We start from the raw sequence: 18855 nt of genomic DNA on the forward strand, positions 1-18855 counted from the left end.
GGAGATTGCACTGCAATCACTACATTTACATACAGAGTTAACAGGTCATTTGAACAAGCAAACAGCACTAGACAGGGAGAGCTGAGAGCCATGATTAGCAGACCTTCTCTGAAAGCTACAGGGCTGGTGATTTTGCAAGATTTATAACAGCAGGTTGTCAGGAGTGGAGAGGCAGGTTAGAAGTTAACTGCTGTATAGAAATCAATAGGCTGGAGAGAGGTGACTGTGATATTAGGAGTTAACTTGTCTCCTGGAATGTAACTACTGTGCAAACTTGGCCAATGTTTGGAAAGACACTAATGACTGAGCTGTATGGAAACCAGCTATACACTGTGAAAGATAAAAGCTCTCACAGCAGGACAAAGACTGCAGATAGAAAAAGCAAGTCAATTGCAAACTTGCTTATTTACATACTGTTTAATTAAAGCAATTTAATGACATGAGAATGCCCTTTTAAAATTCACCATGATAGCTCATCCTGGATGATAAATGTTGTTGCAGATTTACATTTTTGTGTCAAAGATTTTTTATCTAAATGTTGGTGCACATTTGGTGTTCGGTGTGACAGTTAAATCATGCTCCTTTACCAGTTGACCACACTTATTTCACTCTAAAGGGGGCTTTACACGCTACGATATCGTTAATGTTTGGTCGCCGGGGTCAAGTTGTTAGTGACGCACATCCGGCGTCATTAACGATATTGCAGCGTGTGACACTGACCAGCGACCTTAAGCGACCTCAAAAATGGTGAAAATCGTTCACCATGGAGAGGTCGTCCCAAACTCAAAAATTGGTAAGGGTTGTTTATTCATGTTGTTCATCGCTCATGTGGCAGCACACATCGCTATGTGTGACACCGTAGGAGCGAGGAACGTCTCCTTACCTGCCGCCGGCCCCAGTGCGGAAGGAAGGAGGTGGGCTGGATGTTACGTCCTGCTCATCTCCGCCCCTCCGCTTTGATTGGCTGGCCGCTTAGTGACGTTTCTGTGACGTCGCTGTGATGCCGAACGTCCCTCCCCCTTGAAGGAGAGATTGTTCGGCAGTCACAGCGCCGCCGCTGACCAGGTAAATACGTGTGACGCTGTTGTAGCGATAATGTTCGCTACGGCAGCGATCACAAACAATCGCATGCGCGACGGGGGCAGGTACTTACACGCTCGATATCGCTAGAAATTGCTAGCGATTTCGCTACCGTGTAAAGCCCCCTTAAGCCATTCCAAATGCCTAAAAAAACCTAAAATTTCCCAAATTGTTTTATACTTCCAGTCTGGAGAGACGACTTCATAGCATAAAAAGTTGCTTTTAACAGCAATCGGGGGCAATTTCAGATCAATTTTATTTAGTCCAAATCAAATATGTCTGCTGAATCATGCGAATCTGCCTGATACAAATTTTGGGGGACTTTCCAAACTTATTTTGCCTACAGAATGCCAATACCTAATTAAAGGGGTTGTCCAACTTTTTAATCATTATGTTCCCGCCTTATAAAATAATAAAAACTATATTATCTGTTTCTGCAGTGTCGTAACTGGCTCTCCTGGACTCACATATAATAACAATGTCCTGCAGCCGATCAGCAGCCGCTTTGCTCTCTCCTCCTTTGGACAATTCAGACATCTAGAGGACGTCAGAGACAGGCCCAGCTCTTACTTCCTCTACATGTTTGATTTGTCCATAGGACGGTCGAGTAGGGCAGCCGCTGATTGGCTGCAGGGCATTGTTATTACATGCAAGCCCTGCGAGAGCCAGTTACGACACTGTTGGAAGAGGTGAGTATAGCTGTTATTATTTTATAAGGTGGGACATAGTGATTGAGAAGATGTCAGAGTAGCGGACAACCTCTTTAGTTAGGCATTGGTACAGAATTATGTGGGCAAAATGAGTTTTGGAAAACCTCCAAAATTTGTTTCAGGCAGATTCGCTTGATTCGGCAGTCAAACATAGTGATTCAGAAGGGATTGTCCATGTGAAGATCTGAGGTCATGGGTTGTATTCATCACCTAGCAAGGTTAATAATGCAACAATTTTTATTTGCAATAGTCCTTGTGCTCCTCCCGACGATGGATATAAAATAGTTCGTACGACAGTTCATTAAATCCAGGCGACAGATATTATCAACAATAGAACGTAGGTTAGTTCCTGAAATCCAGATGATGGTTATCACAACCGTAGCACAAGTATCTAGTTCTTATATCTATAGTCCATTCCTGGGCACCAAGATCTAGCAGCAGGAAGAGATCTTTACCCTCCAGGTCTTAGGACTCCCTGACTAAAAATGTGGCTTATTGTTCTCACTCTCCCGGGATAATCCCCCCGGATAGGCAGAAGTGTTCATCATACCCACCACTTTAAACATTTTTGTTCATGTAACTCCAAGTATGAAGGGGGGAAGTCTCCAGCCAGTCTGCAGGATTGTGTATCAGGGAGGCTCCCTGCAGAGGGGAACAATAACCGCATAACCCCCCACCAGATGCAGGAAAATGAATCCTTCTACAGGCATGAATACATTAGAGTCCATGTAGGCCAACTAGTATACAAACATTTACAACCACTTCCCCCTTCAAATTGTGTACCGTAAACTGACGAGCAACCAATCTCTAATAAATCACAACAATGAGATTGACATAACTGGCTCCGTACTGTAAAAAATCCAAATTCCTTAGAGTTGTGGGCTCCACTCTACAGCCATTGGTCCAATAATCTTTATTTCTGCAGCCAGCTCATCACAGACTACTACTTGGACACATTGATACCGTGTTTCCCAAAAAATAAGTGTCGCGGGCGGAGGAGGGGACGCTGCGCTCTCCCACTGCTCGGGTCCGGCCGCTGGTGCTGCTGCTCGGTGGTGGCTCGAGCGGTGGGCTGGATCCTGGGGACTCGAGCGGCGCTCCTCGCCCGTGAGTGAAAAGGGGGTTTGGATTGATTGTGGGGATTTATTGTCCGTGACGCCACCCACGGCTGTGGTGATAATGGTGACACCACCGCTGCTCTGGACGGGGATCCCGGGAGCGGTGAGAGGGAGCAGCTTTGTTGTTAGTTCTCCCCTCCGTGGGTAGGGGGTTGATTGTCCCGGGGCCCGGTGATGGACTGGGCCCGGCTGAATGGACGGGTCCCACAGACGGCTGCGGTGTTGTTTCTCCCGGCAGGTTGATGGTGACTGCCTTTCCCTGCACCTAAGTACGGTTGATGGTTCCGATGGGTTCCCACCGGTAACCCGCTCCCCAGCTTGGATATGGGCTGGAGGAGCCCCTCTTTGCCCGCAGGCTCTGGCCCTGAGAAACGGTTGCCTTGGCGGTGGTGGTGTCTCCCTCTGTTGGTTGGACTGTTGCCTTCTGTCGGGACTTGACTGTTTGGAAACCCAGGAGGTCCCCTTCACTAACGGATTCGGCAAATTCACGGCGACTCCTAGCCTTGCCGGGGTCCGAAAAGCCCCTGCCAGATGGTGCTGGCTTCTCTTTGTGTACCGGTCCGGTACCGGCCGGCCATTGACCGTCCACGGTCCTTACGGTAACTCGGATAGGCCACTCCTGCAGACGGTCACCACCGTCTGCCAACCTTGCTGATCTGTCCGGGTCACACACCCGGACCAACTTCAGGCTGCTCTCTTACTACTTTCCTCCTTCCACTTCAAACTCCACAACTAATCTGCCTGGTTTTCCCGCCTCCATGACTGTGAACTCCTCGGTGGGCGGGACCAACCGCCTGGCCCACCCCCTGATGTGATCATCAGCCCGTGGAGGAAGGCAACAAGGGTTTTGTGTCTGACTTCGGTGTGCCTGCTGGGAGTGTGGGGTATGTGGGTGTTGTGCTCTGTGGCCCCTGGCTTGTCCAGGGCGCCACATAAGCTCTAGCCTGAAAAAAAGCCGTAGCAAGAGTTTTCAGCATTTTTGACGTAAGGCTTAAATATAAGCCCTACCCTAAAAATAAGCCCGGTGTGCCTGCTGGTGGCTGGGCCCCAGCCTGCTCCACTGCGGGCCCTTCCTCCAATCTGCCTCTCCGGAGGCGGTAACGGTGGAAGACACAACAACATTTTTATTTATATGCCACTAAGTTTGTGGTTGCCCTGCAAGTTCTCGGGCCTGTTCATAAGGAGTTCTTTATGCAACTTTTTGAACGGTCCCCACGGGGACAACGGTGCCGGCAACAACCGGTTTTAATCAGCAGTAATCAGGTGAATCTTCACGGTGTCATTTACTTATCATTTTTGCAAAACTTTCAAAACTTTAAACAGTACTTTCTTAACACACACGCGGTCCCAACGGGGACGGGGACAACGACATTCCGCTGCCCTTACTCCGACTCTTCGGTGTCTGCTGGGGGAGAGGGTGCAGCGGAAACCCTGGCTTCCTGACTGCCCCTCAGCTTGGCATCCAGCGCAAACCACCCCCTCTCCCCACAGTGCCGGGTGTACTGCACCAGGTTGCCCGGCATCAGGTTACGGCCTGGGTGCTCTTCTGGCAGGTGGGCATTAACATCCCGCCGGGCTATAAAGACTTCGGCCCCCAGGCCCAGTTCATAGATGAAACCATAGCCCCGGCGGACATCAAACCGCCTCACCTGCCCTTCATACAGCGGGCCCTGGACACGGAAGGTCGCTTGTCTCAGGCTCGCCTTCTCCCGGATTGCACGGGCCACCAACTCCGCCTTCTTCCTTTCCCTCTCCTCGATTTCTGGGCCCAATGGTACCGGCTCCCTATCCCAGTACGGTGCTGCTGCGAGCTCCGGCGCATGGGTCGGGCCCAGCGAGACCTTTTGGACACTGCCCACTGTTGGTGATCTGGGCGGAAGGTCCCGTGGTGACTTGGCCTTGGGCGCCGCCTTGCAGCGGCAACCCGGCGCAACCTCAGCCGAGGTTTAGGGGATGGGCACAGGGGCTTTCTTCCGCTGGGCCTTCGGCACGGAGCGGTCTGTTGGCTCCGGCTCGGGGAATCTCTCGGGGGATGCCACCAGTTCGGGTTTTGGGGCTTTCCACGGTAGCACCTCCGGTCGGCTACGGGCTCCGGCTACAGGTCGCAACAAGTGAACAAGTCCTGCACCGCCTGCCCTCAGATTACCTCCAAGTTCAGTGGCTCACGTGCTGATGACTGCCATGTAGCGCTGGTTTGCAGGCGCAGCGTGCTGGTCGGTATTGAGCAGCTAGGAGATCCAACAACAGGAAGATGAAAAATCGACCGCAAACAGCTGCTATGCCAAACAATTTCTTTTTTATTCAAGCGTTCTTTTCATCGGTGCAGATAAAAATGCGGGAGGTGACTAAGATGCGAGTCCCTCCAAAGGACGACGGCCGTTTCGTCTGTGAGCCAGACTTCTACGGGTCCACGTCGGGGAATGGCCGCACGCACCTTATAAAGGGGAGTGCATCTAGGCCACATCACCGCACATTAAAAACAGAGGAATGCACACATGATAGTGATTAACATAAGTGCAGACAACACATCCCATTTAAAACATGGTCATACAATCAATGTGACACACATTTCAAAAACAAACATGAAAACAGGGGAAAAAAAAGGAAAAAATTCAGGAAAAAATTCACCTGAAAGGTACAGAGGCATTTATCAATGTCATATCAATACATAACTCATTATGTTCATGTTATTCTTTTTAATGACATAACCACTCATTTATCAAAAGATTCAAAATGAATCCATCACTCGAAAATAATTTGCAAAAAATCAGTTTTATGCAAGCCAGTGTTATAAGAATACAGCTAGGTCGTTACGGTCATTCAAACCCAGGTTTCCCTGCGCTCCAAATTTTATTATCATACTTGCTTCTTTACGTAGCAATAACTTATGGAGATCGCCCCCTTGTGGAGGCAGGGAAACCTGGACTAGTCCTGCAAAGCGCAAGATGTTGGGATTACCTTCATGTGCTGTGCGAATGTGTTCTATTAGCCTAGGAGAACCTTTACCTGTGGAGATCGATTTATAGTGCTCCCTAAAGCGTATGTACATGCACCCTATTGTCTTCCCTATATAAAATCTTCCACAGGGGCATACAATCACATAAACCACATACTTCGTCTTGCAGGAAATAAACTGCCTGACCTGGTGAGAAAAAGAGCCAATTTGAAGAGATGTACCGGTGAGATGTAAGGCGCAAAACTTGCAGTGACCGCAGCGAAAATTCCCAACAGGCGAACATTTCTCGAGCCATGTGGACTGACAGGTCACCCTGTTTTTCACCAGCAGATCTCTCAAATTATTACACCGTCTATAAGAGACTAGGGGTCCTGCATCTGTCATACTCTTTAGATCCGGGTCGTTGGCAAGGATATGCCAATTCTTTTTTATGGCTTTTTTTATTACTCCATCTAAGGGGCCAAACCTAAAACTGAACATAAACCTATTTACGGCATTGTTCGTTTTTCTCACCTTTTTTGCCTTTGCCTGACTATGTGACAATTTTCCAATACCAAAAGATTGGCTGACCCATAGATTTTCAGAACTCTCAGAACACGCCTTCTCATACGCAGAATCAATTAGTGTACTAGGGTAACCCCGTGCCAATAACCTTGATCTTAAATCCCCAGCTTGTTCTTCAAAAATCTCTTTTACATTATTGATCCTTCTTAGTCTCAAAAACTGAGAGTAGGGTAAAGCTACTTTAGTATGAGTGGGGTGGGCAGTAACGAGTTAGAGGCAGTTGGTTTCCTATACATCTTTGTCAATATTAACCCTTCTTTCACTTCTACCTCTATATCCAAAAATGTTATAACGTTGCCTCCAAAACATGATGTAAACGACATATTCATGGTGTTTGTACTATTGAGGTAGGTGACAAAACCTGTGAACTCCTCCTCTGTACCATCCCACACCATGAATATGTCGTCCACATATCTGAGGAACAACTTCACGTGCTTGAGAAATGGGTTTGTGCTAACGAAAACGTATACGCTCTCAAAAAAACCCAAAAAAATATTAGCCATGGCGCACGATACGGGGGTACCCATTGCAGTACCCCCGCACTGAACGTACCATTTATCCAGGAACATGAATGCGTTTTTTGAAAGCACAAAATTCAAAGCTTCACCTACAAAATCACAATACAACTGCGTTTTCCCACTGCGAGCCACTGTCTCCCTCACTGCCTGTACACCTAGGTTCTGGGGTATCCGTGTATACAAGCTTTCCACATCGATGGACACAAGATTAAACCCCTCCTGCCAATCAAAACCTCTCAACAAAGATATAAAATCGTTACTATCCTTCACATAGGAAGGGATTCTTTCCATCAGAGGCCTCAATAACCAATCAAGATAGTGGGACAACGGCTCAGTTAACGAACCGATGCCAGCCACTATCGGGCGGCCAGGGGGGTTGACACTATCTTTGTGTATCTTAGGTATAGCATACCAATGGGGTTTTGTGGGAAATTCTGGAATTAATTTTTCGACCTGAGTGCTAGTGAGAAAACCGAGTGTTACATATCTCCCCAATAAGCGTGTTAATTGCTTCTTATACTCAGTAATGGGGTTAGATTGTAAGGGAGTATATGTATCACGATCCTGCAGATGCCTTAAGCATTCTTTAATATAAGCGGTGCGCGTTAACAACACAATATTACCGCCTTTATCCGCTTGGCGGAATACTGTGTCATTCCACGTGCGCATTATTTTTACCGCTGCCGCTTCTCCCTCATTAAGATTATTATCCATTTTGGGATATAGCAATGCCTCAACATCCTTGACAACTGCTTCCTGAAACACATCAATTAAATTCCCATGGGCCACCGGGGGGAAAAAATTAGATTTCACCCCCTTAGTGAATCTACCACATTCATTAGTGTCACCACCTGGGTCAAAAGGCTTTTCGCCCTCGGGGTCATTCAGACTCAACAGCAAACCAGCGGCCTGGGTTACAGTGGAGTCAAAAGCCCCCGTAATATCCCAATCGCACCCCTCAGTTGTGCAAGGTTGGTGACCCTCAGGGACTATAGTCGAAGTGGTCGACGTCTGGTGAAAAAACGTATGCAAGTGCATTTTCCTTGTGGCTTTATATAAATCAATTCTGAATTCAGAAAAATCAAACTCTTCTGGCACGCAAAAATTTAAACCTCTAGATAGGACGGCTGCCATATCATCGGTCAACACATGTTCAGACAGGTTAACAACATTATTGGCAGAAGGAGAGAGAGGGTGACAAATATTCTAATTCTTCCATGAGACAAATTTTCTCTTGTGACCTCTTCCCCTTGTGCCTCTTCCTGCCCCCCCTACGGATGCGTTTCCTAAAGGGGCAGGATTTGGCCCAACTTGAAGGGTCACCGTTCTAGAGGGGCCTGGAACCACATCCTCAGAGCCACTGGACTCCGATTCAGTGGTCCAGTACCCTCTTTCCTGGTTACCCAATTTTTTGTTTTTTATATAAGGTTTTCTTTTATAATTTTTAGTGCGATCTTTTGTCCAACAGAAAATTTGTCCCATTTCGTAATCTTTTTTATCTCTCATGAACTTTTCTCTTTTTTTAATTTTAATCTCTGTCTGAGTGTCAATCAATTTTTTGTCCAAATTCTGTATGAATGTTAACCATACACCCTCAGTGACACGTGAACGAGTGTCTTTTTTCAAAACGTCCAGCTGTATGTTCAGAGCTGAATATTCCTCCTCATTTTTCTTCAAGACCAGCTGTAGCAGCCTCATGGAACAATCATGCTGAATGCTCTCCCATTCTTTAGTAAAGTTTTTATCATCTTGAAAATGGGACAATGTTTTTATCACTCGGAGGCCCCTAGGGACCCTGCCGCAATCAACATAAGACTGTAACGACTTTATAGTCCAAAATAGACGCACCTCTCTGTCAGAGAGGGAATATATCTTATTTTCGAGTGTTTTAATGCCAAGTACCTCAGTGTCCTTTTTTAGATTGCATTCCTCGAAAAAGGAAGCCGCATCGATCCTCCCCGCCTGTACACCTGGAACGTCCACAGAACTTGCGCTTTCATTGTCCATCAGTTCCATAGTGGCCACCGCAAATGTGATAAAACACACAGTCTCTTGCGAACTTTGGTACTGAGCCCGGCAACAGCGTGCAAAAAAGACTCCAGAAAAGAATCCAAATATACTGTAGCAACAAGTGAACAAGTCCTGCACCGCCTGCCCTCAGATTACCTCCAAGTTCAGTGGCTCACGTGCTGATGACTGCCATGTAGCGCTGGTTTGCAGGCGCAGCGTGCTGGTCGGTATTGAGCAGCTAGGAGATCCAACAACAGGAAGATGAAAAATCGACCGCAAACAGCTGCTATGCCAAACAATTTCTTTTTTATTCAAGCGTTCTTTTCATCGGTGCAGATAAAAATGCGGGAGGTGACTAGGATGCGAGTCCCTCCAAAGGACGACATAACCACTCATTTATCAAAAGATCCAAAATGAATCATGATTCATTTTGGATCTTTTGATAAATGAGTGGTTATGTCATTAAAAAGAATAACATGAACATAATGAGTTATGTATTGATATGACATTGATAAATGCCTCTGTACCTTTCAGGTGAATTTTTTCCTGAATTTTTTCCTTTTTTTTCCCCTGTTTTCATGTTTGTTTTTGAAATGTGTGTCACATTGATTGTATGACCATGTTTTAAATGGGATGTGTTGTCTGCACTTATGTTAATCACTATCATGTGTGCATTCCTCTGTTTTTAATGTGCGGTGATGTGGCCTGGATGCACTCCCCTTTATAAGGTGTGTGCGGCCATTCCCCGACGTGGACCCGTAGAAGTCTGGCTCACAGACGAAACGGCCGTCGTCCTTTGGAGGGACTCGCATCCTAGTCACCTCCCGCATTTTTATCTGCACCGATGAAAAGAACGCTTGAATAAAAAAGAAATTGTTTGGCATAGCAGCTGTTTGCGGTCGATTTTTCATCTTCCTGTTGTTGGATCTCCGGCTACAGGTCGGTCCGCCTGGGCGGACATGCTGGGTATCGCTACCGGTTGCGGTGGTAGCGGGCCTAGTGGCGGGGTCACGGCAGCCGGGACGGGTGGCGAGGGAGGCAGTAGGGCGAGGGGGTTCAGACCGGGTCCCGCAGCCACGATGACCGACCCACTAGGGGTACCGGGGCGTGGGTCATTCACCCTCCTTTCCGCAACTTCCTCCTCGCGTCTCCACACGGTCGCTATGACCTCCGTCATGTCGGTCTCCCACTCCTCCAAGAGGAGCTGCATCTTGACCTGCAGCCTCTGATAGAGCTGCGCGGTCCGGATCTCCACCCACGCCGCTGTTCCAGGCGCGGGGGCTACGGTGCTTCGGGACGGCATGTACATCTTGCTGGCGACCTCTCCCAGGAACAAGATGGCCGCAGGGTCCTGGCGTCCCTGCTTTTATAGCCGCGCTCACATGCGACCGGCCACCATTTCGTCCCCCTTAGTTTCTTTCCGGCTCCTCCTCTATTGGGCCGGGGTTTTGGCCTTCGTGCCTCTACTACTCGAGGAGACGCTCGAGCGGGAACTCTTCGCGCCCAAGATGGCGGCTTCGGCAAATTTTCAGCCGGACACCTCCGGCAATAACAAGGCGCACCTCTACTCAATGGCAGAGCGGTAAGATCCTGTTCGTGACGCCAAGTTGTCACGGGCGGAGGAGGGGACGTTGCGCTCTCCCACTGCTCGGGTCCGGCCGCTGGTGCTGCTGCTCGGTGGTGGCTCGAGCGGTGAGCCGGATCCCGGGGACTCGAGCGGCGCTCCTCGTCCGTGAGTGAAAAGGGGGTTTGGATTGATTGTGGTGATTTATTGTCCGTGACGTCACCCACGGCTGTGGTGATAATGGTGACACCACCGCTGCTCTGGACGGGGATCCCGGGAGCGGTGACAGGGAGCAGCTTTGTTGTTAGTTCTCCCCTCCGTGGGTAGGGGGTTGGTTGTCCCGGGGCCCGGTGATGGGGTAGGGATGGATGGCAGGCGGGTTACGGGGCCTGGCGAGGTGCAGGGTCGCGGGGGCAGCGCTGTGCCGCACGGCACGGTGGTACTCACTCAGCCCAAGGATGAAGACACAGTTCTCAGTAAAACACTCGGCTGGATGGACGGGTCCCGTTCCGATGGGTTCCCACCGGTAACCCGCTCCCCAGCTTGGATATGGGCTGGAGGAGCCCCTCTTTGCCCGTAGGCTCTGGCCCTGAGAAACGGTTGCCTTGGCGGTGGCGGTGTCTCCCTCTGTTGGTTGGACTGTTGCCTTCTGTCGGGACTTGACTGTTTGGAAACCCAGGAGGTCCCCTTCACTAACGGATTTGGCAAATTCACAGTGACTCCTAGCCTTGCCGGGGTCCGAAAAGCCCCTGCCAGATGGTGCTGGCTTCTCTTTGTGTACCGGTCCGGTACCGCCGGGCCACCGCCCGTCCACGGTCCTTACGGTAACTCGGATAGGCCACTCCTGCAGACGGTCACCACCGTCTGCCAACCTTGCTGATCTGTCCGGGTCACACACCCGGACCAACTTCAGGCTGGTCTCTTACTACTTTCCTCCTTCCACTTCAAACTCCACAACTAATCTGCCTGGTTTTCCCGCCTCCATGACTGTGAACTCCTCGGTGGGCGGGACCAACCGCCTGGCCCACCCCCTGGTGTGATCATCAGCCCCTGGAGGAAGGCAACAAGGGTTTTGTGTCTGACTTCAGTGTGCCTGCTGGGAGTGTGGGGTATGTGGGTGTTGTGCTCTGTGGCCCCTGGCTTGTCCAGGACGCCACATAAGCTCTAGCCTGAAAAAAAGCCGTAGCAAGAGTTTTCAGCATTTTTGACGTAAGGCTTAAATATAAGCCCTACCCTAAAAATAAGCCCTAGTCGTGGTCCAATAATGAAGAGTCCATGCAGCTAAAAATTTAAAGATACCGCAGGACACTTCAATATAGAAAGCAGACACCTCCAAAAGAGAGAAGAAAGAAGCGGGGAGAGCCTGCAATCATACTCACCAGAAGCCGATCGGGGGGACCTGCAGTGGATCACACACCTACACACATCACACACATCAGATCGCACACCCGCACACATCAGATCGCACACCCACACTCATCAGATCGCACACACACACACACACACATACACACACACACACAACAGATCACACACAATCACACATCAAATCACACACACTCACCATATCCAGTGGTATTGATTGCTTCTGGGTGGCATAAAATCCTGGGATGCAGTGCAGTGCAGTGGAGCATGAGGACTTGCAGGTGGAACACATAGAGAACCTGGCTGTGGAACACATCAATGTGTTCCACCCGCAGGTCCTCACGCTCCACTGAACTGCATTCCAGGATTCTCTGCGGGCCGAAAGCAATCGATATCGTTGGATGTGGTGTGTGTGTGTGTGTGATTTGATGTGTGTGTATGCGAATTCATGAGTGTGAGTGTGGGAGGACCGCGTGCACCATACCTGCTGGGAGCACCCGCCAAAGATCACAGGAGGACCTGGGAGCAACGTAGACGCCCGGGGTCTGGTAAGTATGACTCTCCTGCAAAATTTCACCCAACCGTGTTTCCCCAAAATAAGCCCTACCGCTTTTCCGGGGCAAAAAAATAAAAGACAGTGTCTTGTTTTTGGAGAAACATGGTATTGCTACTTGAAAAGAACACAAAATACCGCTGCATACAATAACTCAGAGCATGAAATGGAGAAGGTGATGATGTTGAGATGTATCGGCCGCACATTTTTGCCTGCTGTCAGGTACGCCGCTCGCTGTCGCTGTTGAATCTGTGTCACTACTGGAACTGACATTGAAACAGAATGATTTTCTAAGGGGTCTCATCCTTAGAGACTGCAAGGAAAGAGGACCTCGGGCAATTGCTCTCTTTCCAGCCCTCTATCCATCTAGAAGCTCAACTTAAACCTCAACATTTCTTTTTCAATGACAGGCAACTTTTTACCTAGCAGAATAGCTGATCTCAATATATCAAGTGCATTTGAGAAAAGAAGTGTAGTAACAAGGAAAAGTCTTTCCCATGGGAACGCGTCAGATGTGATATGACCAAGCAGCCGATATTCGCGTTATTTTGGAAGCTGAGATCTGTATGTTTGTGATTAGTTTTAGATGTGGATCAGAATCTCCGGCGCTGTAGGCATGAATACAGGTATAGCGCCATTAAATCTGATAATACTCACTTTCTGATAGTTTCCTTTATGTCACGAAGACAACTTTTGTTCACTGGCGGACTATTCAATAGCTGACTCTCGACAGCCAATTATGTGTTTTCCGTTGGATTTGTCACTTCCATTTGTGACAATGAAGCAGTTTTTAGTTTTCCTTGCATCTTGCTTGACAGTCCATTTTACCATCCTGCAGTCATCATAAGTTAGATGTCAGCGTATCAGATATTTTGATAAAACTTTGAGGTGATCACTTGAGGAATAAGGATATTTCACTATGTGATGAAAGCGGGTTTCTCAGCATAAAATGACTGATCAAACCAAGCACAAGTGCTTGATGCACACTTGGCATGGTCGAGCAGTTCAGTGCTCTTTCTCACCTACCTGTTTTTCATTTATCTTCTATGTTTCCTGTGAAGCCACAGCTGTCAATCAAGGGACAGAAGTGCAGAGATAGATATAAAACAAGAAAGTGGGAGGGTGCTCATCAGTTTGACCTCCACAAGGGTGCATCAAGTGCCTGTGCTTGGCTTGAACAGTCATTTTGTCCTTACGGACCCCCTTCAAGAACATTCAATGGGTGGCCCAGTAGGACTTCTATTTTTAAATAAGAAGTTAAGGTGTCAAATGGAAGAAAGCATGAGCTCATGACTGGGAATTTCATGGTCACTGAGGCAGCCTCTGTTCTCACCCTGAAAGAAAGTGTCATCTCATCAGTGACGTCCATTTCTGGGGCTTGGGGCTTTACTGTATGTGTCACTTGTCAATTTCTCCATATACTCAATGTACTCAATGCAAACTCCTTTTTCACTGTGTAATATTTTTTTAATGCACAGTGACGGTGCGCTCCCTCGCTCCGCACTGCATTTAAGCACACTATCAGTGTGCAATGTAAAGAGAGAACATGGTGAGCAGAGACCAGCCCCAACCCACTCCTGAGACAGACATCACTATCGGGGATTGGGCTGATCTCTGCTGGCTTTGTTTCAGACCGCTTCATTAATACCAACGATAGTTTTTTCACCATTGTGGTGCGATGGCCGGTGGACCACCGTAGTGTAGAGTACAACTACGAAATGCAAGTTTAAGTTGCAGAAAACAACAGTTTCCTTTATTTACAGGCAGGACACACAATAACGGTACAAGCATTCATGGGAATATTACTCGGAGCAGTAAGATTTTGCAAGTTTCGGCTACTGGTTGGGGATGGCCAACCGCACATATCCCCAACTTTCAGAGACACAAGACTATCAGTATGGAAAAAAAAATGAAGCAAATCAATTACTATGCTAAGCTGCAACCTAACTGGCCTCTGCTAACATGGCCACGCGAATGCTGCACTCTGGCTGATGAGGCCTACGCTGCACCCTACAAAATGCGTACAACAGTACTGACTCATGGTACCGCTGAAGGAAGGGAATCAATTCAACTCCTAGGGTTTCAGTCCCGGTGTCGTCAATGACACGCACTTCTCCAAGAAGGGCAAGGAACTCCTCCTTCGTCGTTGACCAGTTCTCATTTCCGATTCCTAGGTTGGGCTTCGCCAGCCTTAGGGATATCTTCTACTCGGTTTGGTATTCACACCACTGCACTCAGGGGTCACTCATGGTCCAGCTGAGGCAAGGTCCTTACACCAATGTCGTAACACTTCTGACACTATAGTCCTTCATGCTTTTTCCACTGGACGGCACACGCACACACACTTTTTCCCGCTTACGACACTCCCTACTCCTCTTTTCCCTTTCCCACTCTTTTCAGCCAGACAACTAAACCAAGGGTTCAGCTCTATAAGGGGAAACAAGAAGCACTGGCTCAGCCAGCCAGTCCATAGGAACAGAGGTAATGTCTTTGAAAGACGAAGCATACCCTACGCGTAGCGACGACCACCTTCAATTGCATTTCAAAAGCAATAACATGTTTTACTTCCATCTATATGGTTGAATTTTGTGGGATAAGTTGAACCCTTTATTGGTATTATTTTGTGGTACATAAAATCTATCAATTACTTTTTTTTTTTTTTTTTTTGGGGGAGGGTGGTGGTTGGGGGAACAGTGATGCAAAAAAAAGCAGTTCCCTAATTGTCTATCAAGTTGTTATTACTCTAATAACAGAAAACTATTATTCCGCAGGTCACTGTGATTACGGTGGTACTTAATATGTCGTTTTTTTTATAGTGTACTATCTAAAAATAGTTCACATTGACGTTAAGGAGATCCAATTGGTAAGGAGACTTTATCTCATTGCTTCACAGGGAAATGTATGCTCCTAGAAAACTGACTCTTTAGTGCAACCCATAGGGGACCAGTAAATCTTTGTCAAACACATGCCTCATTGCCTCTCATCAGTGCAGAATTCAGTTGGCACTGATTGTCTTTCCGGAGGTCCATCTGATAGGAAAATGTTACTGCTGAGCTCTCTTGTCTTCTTTTGAAAGACACAAATTGTATAATTTTGGCCCAGACTGTTCGGTGGGCAGAAAAGGCACTTCCCTATGAGTCTTCACCAGAGCCATGGTTGAAAGCATTTTGCCAAATACAATGACCTCTGTTAGGTCAAAGTAAAAAGCATCTGCAAAGAGAGGCTCCACTTAAAGGGATATTCCCATTCTCAAAGATCCTATTCTCATATATAGTAGGTGTAATAATAAGAATAATATTAGCAAATACCTCCAATTAGAAATGTAGTATAATTCTCCTGATTCATTGTCATTTACCTCATGTGCAGGGTATTGCAGGACCTTAGGTATCCATGGTTACCACAACTAGCAACTACTAAGGGAATGCTCACACAAGTGTATGAATCAGACAAGTGCAATGAGACAGATTAGATCTGTGAGTTTTTCCTCAATCCTAATCAGACTGAGGAAAAAAATTGCAGCATGCTGAGATTGTCTGCGAATCTCTCAACACTCGCGGCCATATAAGTATATGGGTGCAAGTGAAACGTCGGACTGCACTCGGATGACATCCAAGTGCAGTGCGATATACACACAGGCTGACAAAGGAGAAGATGATGAAATCACTTTCTCCTTTCCTCCGCAGCTTGATCTGAGCGAAAGATTTGATCACAGCTACATGACACTCAGTTCACACTGGCAGCAGAGCGGGAACCAAGGGTCAATAACATATCTCAGTCGATGCCATACGCTCGTATGACTCCAGCCCAACTGTGACTATATGTGTGGTCATAGTCATGGATACCTGAGCTCCTGCAATACCCTACACATCAGGTAAGAGACATGGCTATATCTGGAGAACTAGACTACATTTTTAATTGGAGGTATTTGCTAATGTTATTGTTATTATAATAATAATAATAATATCTACTACATATTGGGATAGGATCTTGGAGCTGGGATTAACCTTTTAAGCGGACATGTCATCAGTGATCAGTTTTGCTCCTTTTTTATTTATGCTGCTCCCCTGAGTATTTTTTCTTTCTTATGTTTTTACTTTTCCAGAGCTATGGACCTTTTTATTTATCTAACCCAATATGCAAATTTTAAGGTATTTACTAAGTGGATGGTGCGACACCCCCTTGGCAGAGACCATCACAATAAATTACTAGGCAAACTAAATAAAAATGATGGCCATATCTCTGTTTCTGTATAGCGGATTTAAAAAATAAATAAAATATATATATATATATATATATATATATATATATATATATGTAGAAATAATACTAGCTGTAGCACCTGGGTGTTGTCCGGGATAGTAACTGTCTCTGTCTCTCTCCCAGTTGCTGTCTGTATGTCTCGGTCTGTCTCTTTCCTTGTCTGTCTGTGTCTATCTCTGTCTGTATTTATATCAGTCTATCTATCTCCATCTCTGTGTCTGTCTGTCTCTATCTCTGTGTCTGTCTCTATGTGTGTGTCAGTCTGTCTCTCTTTGCCCGGCTGTCTCTTTGCCCGGCTGTCTTTTTGCCCGGCTGTCTCTGTCTCTTTCTGTCTCTCTCTATCCGTCTCACCACCGACATCTTATTACCTCACACATAAGCTTTTTATGCTAACAGTTTATTTTGTTCCTATAGCAACCACTGACAGTTGCTATTAATAACCTTTAGCTCGCAGCTCCATTCAGTATAATAGAGGCAGGATTTTGGAGACTAACTTTAAAGCGCGGGGTTAAATTTTCCTGTCAAAACATAGTCTATTCATAACAAGAAAGCCTGCGGAGACACCATTACATGTTTCTCAACGCTAGCAGGAAACTAGCCAGGTCTTTCACCGGGAAGAAACAACCACGGGAAGGGCAGTCTCCAGTCAAGGAAATCACCTATGCCAAACATGGTATCCATCCACAGACAGCTGTTTCTCCCTAAGGTCAACCATCCATGCTTATGAAAACATAGTCTATGACGTTCCCTGGGTCACATGGGGCGTCTGTGCAAAATGTCGTGATTGTAAATGCGACGGTGCGGATTCCTTTAGCGGACACACACACAGACACACACAGACACACACACGCACACACACACACACACACACACACATACACTGAGCTTTATATATATATATACATACATACATATACAGGGTGGTCCAAAAGTAGGTGGATAGAGTGTGTAATAGGATTATCAAACATGTTGTAAAGTGAAACGGACTCAGTTGCCCTTAGCAACCAATTAGATTCTAACTGTCATTTTCCAAAGAGTCTGTGAGGAATAAAACGTGGAATTTGATTGGCTGATAAGGGCAACTGAGTCAGTTTCACTTCACACCATCTCTGATAACCCTATTACACATACTGTCCACCTACTCTTGGACCACCGTATTATATTTTATATATATATATATATATATATATATATATATATATATATATATATATATATATATATATATATATTTCAGAGCAGTAGGCGTAAAATAAAGGTAAAAAAAAAAGGTCACGTTATACCTGGTGAGAGGACGTCTTTAATTTTATATTTATTATAAAATCTATCAGATGACTTGATCAGATGAGTACTTACAATTTTTTGTTTGCGGCCACTAGCTGTCTCCATTATGCCCAACTTGCTGTTTTTTCAGAGTTATCAAGTGTATGAGGGGCAGTCTTGGACATTCTGCTTTTGTTCTCCTGCCGAATAAACTGCATAGAGGTATAACAGAGGCGGGCATTCATTTGTGAACAGAGAAACCATTGGGTATGTGAGGGGAAATGAAGTTCTAGCACCTATAGTGCTGATAGAATGCTGATGAATAGTTTTAGCTTGCTGTATAGGTAAGAAAAATAGGCTAGTTTATTTTCCATGGATTTTTTTGTGAAAGGTCATGTACATTGTAAGTCATTTAAAATGGCCCTGTTGAGATTTGGGTAAAAATTGGTTCATGTGTTATAAACCAAAATAGAAAAAAAAAAACACTTTTACCCAATTGTTATTAATTTTCCCCGGTTAGTATAATCCAGGGAGCGCTGACTCATTATTGAATGCTTGCAGAAGCAGGAATGAGAGGAATGAGATGAAACTTCCAGCTGAGACGCCATTTACAGTGAATTCATTAAATTGATTTTAAAATGTATAGATGAAAAATGCGGATGTTGTTCCCAGGTATAATTTGTAGTTATACAGTAATCGAGGTGGTGACTCATTGTTTTTTTTTGTGCACATTATAAGATTATAGTCCTGGGGTATGAGGTACGCCATAAAAAGCCTGTACAAGAAAAAAGCTTATATAGCACCAACATAATCCTCAGTGCTGTACAGATCTGTCCCTGCCTCATTGGGGCTTATAGTCTAATCTTTCTATCACGGTCATGGACATAATATATG

The 18855-nt window shown here is 46.4% G+C and overlaps 1 protein-coding gene across 1 annotated transcript in view; it reads left to right on the plus strand.

Annotated features, from left to right (window-relative positions):
* Positions 1 to 18855, plus strand: part of HCN1 (hyperpolarization activated cyclic nucleotide gated potassium channel 1) — a 599929-nt gene that overhangs the window by 355267 nt on the left and 225807 nt on the right. The gene's annotated exons all lie outside the window — the stretch shown is intronic.

This window comes from Anomaloglossus baeobatrachus, chromosome 1 (genome assembly GCF_048569485.1).
Source record: "Anomaloglossus baeobatrachus isolate aAnoBae1 chromosome 1, aAnoBae1.hap1, whole genome shotgun sequence".
In the NCBI taxonomy this organism is placed as follows: domain Eukaryota; kingdom Metazoa; phylum Chordata; class Amphibia; order Anura; family Aromobatidae; genus Anomaloglossus; species Anomaloglossus baeobatrachus.